Raw genomic sequence first — 11,601 nt, 5'->3', positions numbered from 1 at the left:
ACTTATAGTTTATACATTACTGTTTACTTTTTGCATACATATTTTTGTTTATCTGAATTTCTTTTGTTGCCAGGTGAGTTTAGTGGTGGTGGGGTCTCCCATGTTATTCTTCATTTATATATTTAATAGATACTTACTAAACATACTCTGTGCCAGACAACTGTCCTAGGCACTAAGGATACATTGGTGAACAAGACAGACAAAGATTCTGCCCTCTTGGTGCTTACCTTTTAGTGGGGAGCCAGACAAAAAATAAGGAAATGAATGAATAATCTCAGATAGTGATTCTTTTGAACAAAATAAGCAGAGTAAGATGTTAGAGCATAATTGGGGTGGGGGGAGAGTGTGTGCTCTTTTAGGGAGGGTAATCAGAAAAGGCCTGTCTGGGGCTTCCCTGGTGGTGCAGTGGTTGAGAGTCCGCCTGCCGATGCAGGGGACATGGGTTCGTGTCCCGGTCCGGGAAGATCCCACATGCCGTGGAGCGGCTGGGCCCGTGAGCCATGGCCGCTGAGCCTGCGCGTCCAGAGCCTGTGCTCCGCAACGGGAGGGGCCACAACAGTGAGAGGCCCGCGTACCGCAAAAAAAAAAAAAAAAAACAACAACAACAACTACAGAATTTATTGCTTGTGTTAGTCATTTGGTAATTAGCTGTGTTGCCTTTTTCTTTCGTCAACTTTACAAAGGTATGATTTACACAACTACAGCTGTGTGTACCAATGTAACTTTCATCACATCAGGATATATAATGCTTGCATAGCCCACAAACTTCCTTCTGCCCCTTTGCGGGTAGTGCCCTCCCTGCCCCAGTCATAGGCAACGACTTGTAATCACCATCAACCCTTTACTCTTACATCTTGATTCTCAAGCCCGTCTTCAGTTATGTCCAGTCTCTTTAGTGGCCCCTCATCAGTCAATAGGACTATTGGAGGTTTTCTACTAACTCCACACAGTGACACTAGGTGGGGTTGCTGAGCTAAAGCACCTAAGAATGGCTGGGCAGCCAAATCAGAATTTTGGAGCTGAATGAGACCTTAGGGATGATCCAGTGTGCCCTTTCTATTTTGCAGATGAAGAAAGTAAAGATCAGAGTAGTTATCTGATGTAATCCCTGCCTGCAATTGTCTCAGCAATCCAGTCTCCCCATTTCTGGCAAACCCCATCCCATTCTTCATCAGAAATGATTGAATAATGAAGCTGGATGTGTTTACAAATCCTACTTTTTCTCTTAAATAATTTGATCAAGCCCAAGTGATTCTGTAAGCTCCACAGGGGTGGGACCAAGCTGCTGTCATTCACTGACTGCTCTGTCTGGCATATAGTAGATCCTCAGTTCATATTTGTTGAATGAATGATAGGAATCTATCCTGTTTTTAAAGCTCTAGAGATCTCAGATCTTCCTCAATACCTGTTCCAATGCTCTCTGAAGCGGATTCCTCCGACACAGCCTCATTCCCTTGACATATATGTCATTCCTTCTTTGTCTAGCTTCCATGAAGATGTTAGAGCTGGAAAGAACTTTGGAAAAATTATCCAGCCAAAATCACTCATTTTGTCAATGAGAAAACCAAATAAGGTGATTTGTCCATGGTCATATAACTAACTGGTTAGTGGCAAAGCTGAGATTAGAATCTTACCTAACTCATCATCTTAAAAAAAATTCAGCTGCTTCAAGAGACTATCAGATTTCTTGCACCTGTCCTTTAAATGTTCCTTCACCTTTCCTCTAGGTCATAGACTCCAGCTTATTATTAATTTTGAAAAAAAAATTTTTTGATTGCTTCCCTCTGGGAGCAGGCTTGCCATTCATATCCTTTCTTTTCCTGATTCCATTCAAACGACTAACCTACCCTATCATTGCTACTCACCCATCTACCCTTTGCACCTCCTAGATCTTAATCCCTGCCCTTGCAAAGAAACAGTAGGTCCTCTTTCGCACCTGAATGAGTAGGGATGGGTCTTCAGATATTCCAAGGAGGTTGTCCCTGCCTCGTTAGTTTCAGAACAGACAGATCGCAGACATCTAGGACACCTCCAGGGCTGTTCTAAGATGGTGTTTTGTAGTTCTATTCAGAGCCGCAAAAGTTATGTTGGGCTCTGTGATGACATAACCCAGGGTAATCCCTAAACGGAGTGTTCCCTAGCTGGACTAAATGACATCCAGGTACTGTTTTGCTAATACCACCCAGGAAATGGAAAATTTTCTATATCCAATAACTCTTTCCTTGATATCCCAACACTTTCTCTATAAGTTCTAAGGGCTGATTGTTTTATTTCTTTACCAACCCTACTCCCTAGTTGTGGTAGATTTTTTTAAGTGACCATAAATTCTTCTACTCTCATCAAGAGGTAAAATGTATTTGTCCACTCCTTGAATCTGGCTTGGCCATATGCCTCACTTTCACCAATGGGACATTAGCAAAAGTGTTGCAAGCTGAGGCTTTGAAAGCACTTGAGTATTGGGCGTGTCCTCTTGCTGTGCTTGGAACCTTAACATTACTGTGTGAATGAGCCCAGGCTAGCCTGCTATAGGATGAGAGGCCATGTGCGGGAGAAACCAGACCCTTACCAAGAGCCTTGTAAATGCCAAACACCTGAGTGAGGCCACCCTAGATCATCCAGCCACTGCCAACATGACAGCTGACTGGAGAAGCTTGAGTAAGTCCAGTAGAATCAGTCAAGACTGTCCAAACAGAAGCACTTCCCAGCCAACCCATGGAATTGTGAACTAAATTATTGGTTGTGTTTTTAAGTCATTACATTGTGGGGTAGTACGTTATACAACAAACACAACCTGATGTATATATCCTGGTAAAGGTTCCCTAAGGAAAAAGCTATCAGTATTTTCTTCTTCCTCCTCATCTTAACCCTCATCCTCCTATTCTTCTATCATCATAGGTTTAGTTAGCTATTTTGACTGTACGTGATGTTTAACCTCACGTACAGGGAAGGTTCAAGTGAGGGAATAGCAAGTGCAGTTGGTATTAAAATTGGGTCAACTGCAGGTTTAGACTTAGGTTACCTCTTCTTGGCAATCCATCGTTAAGAGTTGTTTCTCTCTCAGGCCTTGGAATCTCTTGGGAAATAAGGTCCCCTTTCTCTCTAAGCATAGATCCACTCCATGGTTTCAGATCAGAATTACTCTCCTCATGAACACAACATCTTTCTTGGATTCTGCTTATGGAACTTCTCTGGTCTAAATTTCCTCTTTTATTAAAGTGGCAATAATTTTCTCCTTCTTGAAAATTTTCTCATCCTTGTAGAATATACACACTTTGGGAAACCCTAAATTGTATCACAACTTGATCCCCAGCAGCTTCCCAGGCTTCTAAACCACAATTCTAGATCCCCAAACCAGACCACTCAGGAAGTTACTTCTGAGTACTCATCCCCTAGGTTCATCTCCTAGCACTATATGAATGTTTTTTCACTCATTACAACAAACTGAGGATAAAATCAAACATGACAGAAGTAGTCCTCCCCTTAAAGACTTTATGGCAATCTAAAAATTCTTAAAACCAATTCCAATCATGTTTTAGTTAGAATTTGATTTCCAGTGGGGAAGAGGATGAGATGATGACCTTGAGAGGGATAAGAATTACCTAATAGGCTTATTCCAAATAGTTCTGTCCTGAACTGTTTTACCCTTTGGGGTTGATGCAACTTCACATGAATCTGGCGTGTCATGAAAAAGCGGTAACTAACTATATGGCATTCACTCATATTTCTAAAAATGAAAAACCACAGTGGAGCTAGGGTGATATTGAAGCAGGATTTTTATGACAAAGTGTGGGCTGCTCTGCAACAATGCCTCCCAATTCAATTGGCCGATGACTCACCCCTTCCATTCTTTGAGTCTATAAATCATTGGGGGAAACCATGCTCTGCATCTTTGATTCAGCATCACTCTTTGCTGTTGGAATCCTCAGAGAGTTGCTGGGGGAAATGACAGGGCTTCGCTCTGCACAGGACAAGAATTTTGCATGGACACATTCCAAACTTAAACTGTCCCCTGGATTTTGGACCAAAGTGAAAGAAACCAAAGAAAGCCTCTCTGTTTCTGAAGCTCAGCATGTCAAAAATAGGAAGGTTTAGGGGTGAGGGCGAGTACTCAACTAGGAAACATTCCAGTAAATAATTTTTTTCCAGCTGCAGCTCAGTGTTTTAATTTTAATAATAGTTTCCTGTTAATAAAAGCAACAATACATTGAGTGTGGAGACTAAGAAAAACAAATATGCATGAATGAACAAAAGTCACCTGTTAATTTAAGACCCTATCTGATTAGCTCAAGGCAAAAAAGGGAAATTGTTGGAAATGTAACAGGGACAAAAGTGTTACAGTTTAATATTTACAACTTTTCCCCACCCATGCTTTTTAAAGAGGATTTGTGTGTGCGTGCATGTGCTGCTTAGCTTCTGAACTTGTAGATGGTAATAAACAATAGAGCTACAGCTCTGCACCAGTCTCTTCTACCTGCACACAACCTGACATGGTCACCAGTCCTAAGTTAACATATATATATCCCTCAGCTACCTAACCACAGTTTCTGGGTTTGGTAGTCCAGTTTTGTGTTGGAGCCTCTGACAGGTTCACCTTGGGTCAAGTGTCTATTCAGGTCCAGTCACCTTATTACACTGTTATAGCTTACATTTCAAGGTGAACATTTTTCCATATCATTTAGCCCAAACATGACACTGGAGGGAAGTTTTTAGCTAAGTTACCCCCGATGTTTCATGGTTACGCAAGAGTGCAAAACAAAACATGTTTTCCCCACTGAATGAAAACACAATATAAGTTTTCTCTAGCAGCTGTGGCTGGAGATTGCAAAATGGAATAATCTGGCCACCCTCCAGGCTATTAGCACCCCTCCCCCTCCCCGAAGGGCGAAGGACAATCACACCAAAGAGAAGGGAGAACACAGTGCTCTCAAGTTCACAGCTAATATTGAGAAATGGAGCTGCTGGAGCATCTGGAACGTATCAGAATAGAGGTGACAGAGAGGAGGAATACAGAGCACCTTGCGCTATGACCTATGGATCAGACTAGTTCATTTAGAATGTCTTTGAGCACCATGACCCCAGTATTCATCTCAAAACAATGCATGCCAAGATTTCAGGCAGTGTGGTAAGAGTGGTAGAGAAAGTTGGGGGGAAAAAAGTCTTTCCAGTGCCCTTCAAATAGAATATGGCATCTGGGGTAACTTAGCTTAAAACTTCCCTCCAGTGTCACATTTGGGCTAAACGATATAGAAAAATGTTCACCTTGAAATGTAAGCTATAACAGCGTAATAACTTATTATTACACGTGTTTGGATGCATACCCCGTAGGGAGTGTTCTTCACCCAGTTTTAATAATTCCCCCATTTCTAAGACTGTTTAGGCCTTAGTCCCATTGCATCTCCAGAAGAATGCAGGGTAGTACAGTGGGGAAGGTGTAGATTTGAAGTCAGGCAGTACAGGTATAACTCTGGACGTCTGCCACATCGCAGCCATGTAACCTTTAGAAAGTCACTTAATTTTGCTAAACCTCAGTTTCCCTGAGAAGCACCTCATTGGGATTGCTACCAGGAGTAAGCGAGGTCATGTGCACAGTACACGGTATTTGCTCCTTAAATGGTCATTCCCTTTATCTCCCTTATGTACTTTGGTGTCTTCTCAGTACTTCTGTCCCCCACTTTAGTGTGAGGGATACATGAAAAGTACTCTGCTGGTGCTTAAAAAAACAAATCTCATCATGCACTTCACAATTCCTTCACAGTTAGGAAGTTCTTTTCTTTTCTTTTTCTTTTTTTTTTTTTTTGCGGTACGCGGGCCTCTCACTGTTGTGGCCTCTCCCGTTGCGGAGCACAGGCCCCGGACGCGCAGGCTCAGCGGCCATGGCTCACGGGCCCAGCCGCTCCGTGGCATGTGGGATCTTCCCGGACCAGGGCACGAACCTGTGTCCCCTGCATCGGCAGGCGGACTCTCAACCACTGCGCCACCAGGGTAGCCCCAGGAAGTTCTTTTCTAAGTACTCTTGTCTGTCAGTCTTTAGTTGATACTTCATAGCATCCCTCACACCTCTTTCTCTGGTGAGCATCTAAACTAAGGATTCTTGCCACTAAGTCATCCCTTTATGAGTTAGCCTGGGTCCCAACCAGACCTTCCTCTGGAGAGGGAGAAAGGAGTGAGAGAGCATGCATTGAGCTGTGGTGTCTTCCATTTGGACTTGCCAGTCCAAGGGCGCTGGGCCTTCAAGATTCTACTTCAGATCAGCCTCCAACTGATCCAGTGCTACTTCAAATCTGTCACCAAATCTCCAGGCCAGAAGACTTCCCAAAGGCCAGATGTGACCTTAAGTCCACGAGAAGTTCAGGGCAGGTCCAGAATTATACCGTATTATCAACTGCCCTCCCAACCCTAACCCCTCCTTCTTGGTCTCTCAGAGACCAATCATTTAATGGTCCTGAGGGGTACAACTCTGGAGAAAGGGACAAAGACTGAGTAGAACTATTATTTTAATTTCTACTATCTACTGAAAGATTAGACATGAAACAGAGTCAAAAATATGATGAGTGTTGCAAAAGTATAACCATAGGATGCTTATGAAACCCTTTATCAATCAAGTGTGGCTGCATAACATTGGGTTATTATTATTTTTAGTGTTTTATCCTGCACCTTGCAACCACTAAAACATATCCAGTTCTGTGCCTCCTTGCCTCTAGGGTGATCAGCTCATCCTGGTTTGTCCAGGACTTTCTTGGTTTGGCACAAAATTCCATGGTCAGAGAAAACCCTCAATCCTGAGCAAACCAGGACGGTTGTTTTCACTTCTTGCCTTAGGGAAAGTTTGGAGCGGAGTTCTTTGACTTTTGTTTACAAAAGCCTTAGTCTTTCAGGTTAACTGATGTGAATCCTTCAAAAAAGTCAATTTCATGAGGCAACAACAGCAACAACATAGAAAGGCAGAGAAAGTATTCTAGATTTAAACTGTATTCTAGAAGGGTATGAAGAGAAAATGCAATGTGTGACTCAATTGGATGCTGGTTTTTGTTTTTAAGCATAAAAAATGATTCGAATGGAACATTTGGGGGGAATCGAATATGAGCTAGATTTTAGATGATTTTGTGGAAATACTGACAATTTTGTTAGGTGTGACCGAGGTGTTGTGGTTATGTAGGCGTATGCCTTTATTTTTAGAAGACACAGTCTGGAGTACTTAGAGGTGAGAAAGCAATGATGGCAAAATATTAACAATCTTTTAATCCAGTAGAATTTATAAGGATGATCATTTTATTATTCTTTCAACCTTTCTGTATCTATGAAAATAATAAAAAGTTTTGGGAAAGAAGTTAACAACCATTGAGCAGAATAAGGTTTGAGATGGGAGTAGCTTCTCCGGGAACCAGAAAATGATTCCTCTAGAATGAAAGCAAGAGGAAAAAGGAGGAAAATGGTTGTGTGTCAGTGGTGTTGATTCTAGGCCCACAGTATCATGGCAAGATCTAATGCAGACCATCCCAGCAAAGTTCCCCATGCTCCAGTCTTGGCCTTGAAGCAGCAAGCTTGGCACTGAGGCAGCCAAGAGAGCCCCCGACTGATGATATAGACATTTTGGTAGATAGATTCCTGGGAAAACAGATGACTGGTGACCAGATGACAGTGTGGAATTTTGATTGAAAAGTCTTCTATGGGAAGAGTGCAAACTAAAACTGAGCTTCAATTTCCATCACCCCAAAGAGCTACATATTCTCCACATCTGAGTCTGTGGGCTGCATTGAATGCCCTAGACACTAAACTGGTGACTCCAGAAAGATCCACCTGAGTGAGTGACATTTTGGCTGACAGATTAGTAGGAGTTGGCCTGTGAAAGGGGGGAGAATTAGTACTTCAAGCACCAGAAGCTAAAGAGTGTGTTGGTGCCTTGGAATCAACTGAGAGAAGTTCCACGTGGTTGGAGCAGAGATCTAGGGCCAGGGTGACATGAGATAAGGGTGGGAAAGTGGGCAGGGGCCAGGATGTGGTAGACCTTCCAAACTGGGCAAAGGAAATGACGCACACCTTCCCCACCTCCAGAACCCCAGGGTCCGTCCTTCTCTCTCAACACCCCTGCCCTATGCCAGCGCCCATGCCTCAGGGTCCTTGGAGTGCTTGGTTTGGGCTACAGATTAGAAGTCACTCTGACTGGACACTAAGTTCCTTCTGCAAAGGGGATGATAATGAAGGAAAGGCCAATCTTTTGAATCTCCTGCCACCTGTCCCTTCTTGCTCACTAATGCCATTAATACATGATCCTCGCACCCACCCCCTCCAAAGACTCCCCAAGTATCTGTGGGAACTCTCTAGGCAGAGAGGTCTCACATGTGTTCACAGACAAGTCTAGCTAGTCAGTCATCACCTGGTGTCTGTAGGTCATCCCTTCTCTGCTGCCCCAGCACTTCTCAGCTAGACAGTGCCCTCTCCCCTGGGCCCAGCTGTGTACACCAGGCACCACAGTCTCCGTCCTGCAGCTGAGGATGGGCACAGGAGCTGCCAAAGCTGTGAGATGTTGTTCTGCTCAGTGGCAAAGAACACCTCCCCCTTTGTGAGTATGTTCAATCACTAGGGTCCCAAAGTCATTTTCCTTCTGTCCAAATGGTTTATATTGGTTATAGAAAAACAGCTCTTTCAGTTTTAATGCACAGGTTCCCAGCTTTCCATGGAACTCAGATATATAACCACAGGGCGGAAACAGGGGTTGGGTAACAGGGCCTTGGGCCATGAGCAAACATACATCAGACACTAAGCGGTCCTCCAAATCACTCCTCCTTTTGGACAGTGGAGGCTTTGTTAGTGGGTCAGGCTTGTGGTGCCTGGCTCCTCTGTCCCTGGGATGACTATTCTGCTGGGAGGAGCTTCCTCTCATAGAGTTTTCTGGGTCTGCTCACTGGTTCTCTGAATGTGCCAGATCTATCTGAACCCCAGCAGAGCTCATAGCTTGGGCTCATCCTGGGACCCACACTTTGTGTCTCCCACAGGATCAGGATCTTATTTGCACTTGTATCCTTGGCATGTAGGAGGTGCTCGATTTATTTTTATTGAAAGACCATCCCATACACTAGGCCAGTGGTCGCCAACTTTAGCTTGACGGAAACCACTTGGAATATTGTTAAAACACAGATTTCTAAGCCCCTTCCCAGAGATCTAATTCATTAGATCTGGAATGAGGGTCCAGGAACCTGTGTTTTAGTAGGATCCAAGGTAATTCCAATGCAGATGGTTCTTAAATCTCCCTTTGTCTCTACCTCAAGCAGGCCTGAAACAGAGACACTATTAGCCCTTTAGCTCCTTCGTGAGAATTAGAAATAGGCACCTCTTCTCCTTCAGGTTGCATCAAGTTCAAGGCCAGGGTGACAGCTTGGTGAGCAGAGTTTAGGCTGTTGTTTCAGTCCCCTCCTCCCTTTTACCAAGCCACCTTGTACTATGTACAACCTGCACAACTGTTTGCAGCAACCTGGTCAGAAGTCTGCTTTTGCTGAGAAATCACTTGAGAAATTCACCTTCGTGTCACCTAGTCTTTCAGTTAACTCTAGGAAACTGCTGGGATTGAATTGGGCTCTTTACTTGCACCTGGAGATAAGGTGAGCCAGTAGCCAGTCTCCAGAGGGGGTCTGGGGAACATGAACCTGAAAGATCTAACGCAGAGGTTCTTATCCTTTGCCACATATCAGAATCACTGGGAGCTTTGGAAGATTTTGATGCCTGGGTCTCACCCCCAGAACTTAATTGAGGGGGGTGCAGCCTGGACATCAGACTTTTTAAGAGCTCCCTAGATGAGACTAGTGTACAGAATCTCAGACCTAATAGAACTCCCACCCCGACCAGGTTGAAGCTTTGGCTGCTGTATGTCTTCCTAAGAATTGGAGGACCAGGGGTGCTCTCGCCTCTCTGACCAGAGAATGCAACTGGCTCTCTTGCTCTGTGTGGTCCAGCATTGTGCAAGTTCTTCAGGCTTTCCTTCAAGGAGTGCCTCTACTTAGGCTTCTTGGCACTTCTGCCAATCACCTTTACCCCTGAAATTTCTGAACACTCTCCTAGAACTAGCCCTCCTCTCACTTCCCTCCCCCCAAGTAAAATCCATCGATTTTTAATGTGTTGCACTCCCCATCAGTTTGATAAACTAGTCTTCTACAAGGCATAAATGGCAGGCAAAGCTTAAACACTCTCTCTGAAATATGTGCCAAAACAATTTGATAATATGCCACAAAGAAATTAATGTTAGAACAGCAAGGTGTTATTTTTAAATGGTGGGACCCAAACTTGGGATGTTGCTTTTTTGGAGAGAGGGAACCTCATACTTAAGGGAGTAGGAGACAGTAGCTGAGAGCCTTTTGGAAGCCCCCACTGTTTTTGCCACTTGCAAAAATGGCTGGACTTCCACTACTAATGCTGGTGATGCTATTCTTGCAAAGGGCTTAGGAGAAGGAATAAAGGATTCAAGTCCCCCATTAGAAGGTGAGTTCCTAGAAAGAGAGACCATATTCTATCCCTTTTTGAATTCTGCTTCATTCTTACCACATGATTTGTATACTTTTGTCATGCAATAAATGTTATTGAGTTGCCAGATTTTTTTTAACAACTTTATCGGAGTATAATTGCTTTACAATGGTGTATTTGTTTCTGCTTTATAACAAAGTGAATCAGCTACACATATACATTTATCCCCATATCTCTTCCCTCTTGCGTCTCCCTCCCATCCTCCCTATCCCACCCGTCTAGATGGTCACAAATCACCGAGCTGATCTCCCTGTGCTGTGCGGCTGCTTCCCACTAGCTATCTGTTTTACATTTGGGGTAAGCTGGAACAAAGTGAGAGAGTGGCATGGACTTACATATACTACCAAATTTTTTAAGTTAAAACTTAGCACCAATTTATTGAGTGGCTACTGTGTCCTGAGCCCTGCGCTAGTTGCTTCCATACATTATTTCATCCAATATTAGTAAATCCTCACGTATTGGTTAGGATACAGGCTAAGCTGCTGTAACGAAGATATCTCAAAATAGAGGGTTAAGCAAGGTGTGAGTTTCTTTTTTTCTCAAATGATGATCCAGATTATGGTTCACTAAATAAGTCCAGGGTTTCTCTCTGCCATCTTTAACATGTGGCTTCCATCCTTGGGGCCAACATGGTTGCTCCTGCGAATGGGCAAAGGAAAAAGTCCAGGGAAGCACATCTGCATCTCTAGAAGCACAACCCAGAAGTGGGAGAAAACATTTTGCTCCCATCTTATTGGCCAGAATGTAGTCACATGATTAGAACAATATGCAAAGCATTCTGGGAAATATGTTTCTGGTTAGGTGGCTATTGGGGATTGATATTATTCAACAAGGGAGAATGTATATTAATGGACAACCTCATAAAACACCTCATATCTATGGATGGATATCTTGATTCTTATTGAAGCTAAAAATGAACTGTAGAAAGATGCTGATTTCCTGCCCAGAGAGGTTCTGTTTTGTCAGTGCATGCAGAATTAAGTTGGCTCTGAAAGGCTACCTCAATTTATAAAGTTTTTTGCATTTAGGCAAAAAAAATACCAATTTCTTGATTTACAATGGAGGAAGATACATATGCAGCAGCTAGAG

This window comes from Mesoplodon bidens (assembly GCF_964165515.1).
Source record: "Mesoplodon bidens genome assembly, chromosome: 3".
Classification (NCBI taxonomy): Eukaryota; Metazoa; Chordata; class Mammalia; order Artiodactyla; family Ziphiidae; genus Mesoplodon; species Mesoplodon bidens.
This window is presented reverse-complemented; position numbering follows the sequence as displayed.